Below are 2,961 nucleotides of genomic sequence, written 5' to 3' on the forward strand. Positions count from 1 at the left end.
CTGAAGCTGTTTATCAGGCTTAGGAGTTCTCTGGTGGAATTTTTAGGGTCACTTATATATACTATCATCTCATCTGCAAAAAGTGATATTTTGACTTCATCTTTTTCAATTTGTATCCATTTGATCTCCTTTTGTTGTCGAATTGCTCTGGCTAGGACTTTAAGTACTATGTTGAAGAGGTAGGGAGAAACTGGGCAGCGTTGTCTAGTCCCTGATTTTAGTGGGATTGTTCCAGCTTCTCACCATTTACTTTGATGTTGACTACTGGTTTGCTGTAGATTGCTTTTATCATGTTTAGGTATGGGCCTTGAATTCCTGATCTTTTTAAGACTTTTATCATGAATGGGTGTTGGATCTTTTCGAATGCTTTTTCCGCATCTAACGAGATGATCATGTGGTTTTTGTCTTTGAATTTGTTTACATAATGGATTATATTGATGGATTTTCCTATATTAAACCATCCCTGCATCCCTGGGATGAAACCTACTTGGTCAGGATGGATGATTGCTTTAATGTGTTCTTGGATTCGGTTAGCAAGAATTTTATTGAGGATTTTTGCATCGATATTCATAAGGGAAATTGGTCTGAATTTCTCTAACTTGTTGGATCTTTCTGTGGTTTAGGTATCAGAGTAATTGTGGCTTCAGAGAATGAGTTTGGTAGAGTTCCCTCTACTACTATTTTGTGGAATAGTTTGTGAAGAACTGGGATTAGATCTTCTTTGAAGGTCTGGTAGAACTCTGCACTAAACCCATTTGATTCTGGGCTTTTTTTGGTTGGGAGACTATTAATGACTGCTTCAATTTCCTTAGGGGATATGGGAATGTTTAGATCATTAACTTGATCCTGATTTATCTTTGGTACCTGGTGTCTGTCTAGAAATTTGTCCATTTCATTCAGGTTTTCCATTTTTGTTGAGTATAGCCTTTTGTAGAAGGATCTGATGGTGTTTTGGATTTCTTCAGGATCTGTTGCTATGTCTCCCTTTTAATTTCTGATTATGTTAATTAAGATATTGTCTCTGTGCCCTTTAGTGAGTCTAGCTAAGTTTTTATCTATCTTGTTGATTTTCTCAAAGAACCAACTCCTCATTTTTTTAATTCTTTGAATAGTTCTTCTTGTTTCCACTTGGTTGATTTCACCCCTGAGTTTGATTAATCCTGCCCTCTACTCCTCTTGGGATAATTTGCTTCCTTTTTTTATAGAGCTTTTATATGTTTTGTCAAGCTGCTAGTATGTGCTCTCTCCCGTTTCTTCTTGGAGGCACTCTGCGCTATGAGTTTCCCTCTTAGAAGTGCGTTCATTGTGTCCCATAGGTTTGGGTATGTTGTGGATTCATTTTCATTAAACTCTAAAAAGTCTTTCATTTCTTTCTTTATTCCTTCCTTGACCAAGGAATCATTGAGAAAAGTGTTGTTCAGTTTCCAAGTGAATGATCAGCCTTAGGCCATGGTAGTCTGAGAGGATACATGGAATACCATCAATATTTTTGTATCTGTTGAGGCCTGTTTTGTGACAATTATATGGTCAATTTTGGAGAAGGTCCTGCAAGGTGCTGAGAAGAAGGTATATCCTTTTGTTTTAGGATAAAATGTTCTGTAGATAATCTGTTAAGTCCATTTGTTTCATCACTTCTGTAAGTTTCACTGTGTCCCTGCTTAGTTTCTGTTTCCCAGATCTGTCCATTGATGAAAGTGGTGTGTTGAAGTCTCCCACTATTATTGTGTGAGGTGCAATGTGTGGTTTGAGCTTTACTAAAGTGTCTTTAATGAATGTGGCTGATCTTGCATTTGGAGCATAGATATTCAGAATTGAGAGTTCCTCTTGGAGGATTTTACCTTTGATGACTATGAAGTGTCCCTTCTTTTTTGATAACTTTGGGTTGGAAATCGATTTTATCCGATATTAGAATGGCTACTCCAGCTTGTTTATTCAGATCATTTGCTTGGAAAATTGTTTTCCAGACTTTCACTCTGAGGTAGTGTCTGTCTTTTTCCCTGAGATGGGTTTCCTGTAGGCAGCAGAATGCTGGGTCCTGTTTGTGTAGCCAGTCTGTTAGTCTATGTCTTTTTACTGGGGAGTTGAGACCATTGATATTAATAGATATTAAGGAAAAGTAATTGTTGGTTCCTTTATTTTTGTTGTTAGGGTTGGCATTCTGTTCTTGTGGCTGTCCTCTTTTTGGTTTGTTGAGGGATTACTTTCTTGCTTGTTCTAGGGCATGATTTCCGTCCTTGTATTGCTTCTTTTCTGTTATTATCCTTTGAAAGGCTGGATTTGTGGAAAGATAATTTGTGAATTTGGTTTTGTCGTGGAATACTTTGGTTTCTCCATCTATGGTAATTGAGAGTTTGGCCGGGTATAGTAGCCTGGGCTGGAATTTGTGTTGTCTTAGTTTCTGTATAACATCTGTCCAGGCTATTCTGAGTTTCATAGTCTCTGGTGAAAAACCTGGTGTAATTCTGATACGAATACCTTTATTTCTTACTTGACCTTTCTTTCTTACTGCTTTTAATATTCTCTCTTTATTTAGTGCATTTGTTGTTCTGATTATTATGTGTCAGGAAGAATTTCTTTTCTGGTCCAGTCTATTTGGAGTTCTGTAGGCTTCTTGTATGTTCATGGGCATCTCTTTCTTTAGATTTGGGAAGTTTTCTTCAATAATTTTGTTGAAGATGTTTGCTGGTCCTTTGAGTTGAAAATCTTCATTCTCATCCACTCCTATTATCTGTAGGTTTGGTCTTCTCATTGTGTTCTGGATTTTCCTGGATGTTTTGAGTTAGGATCTTTTTGCATTTTGCATTTTCTTTGATTGTTGTGCTGATGTTCTCTATGGAATCTTCTACACCTTACATTCTCTCTTCCATCTCTTGTATTCTGTTGCTGATGCTTGCATCTATGGTTCCAGATATCTTTCCTAGGTTTTCTATCTCCAGAGTTGCTTCACTTTGGGTTTTCTTT

Source organism: Mus musculus, chromosome Y, assembly GCF_000001635.26.
Source record: "Mus musculus strain C57BL/6J chromosome Y, GRCm38.p6 C57BL/6J".
Classification (NCBI taxonomy): domain Eukaryota; kingdom Metazoa; phylum Chordata; class Mammalia; order Rodentia; family Muridae; genus Mus; species Mus musculus.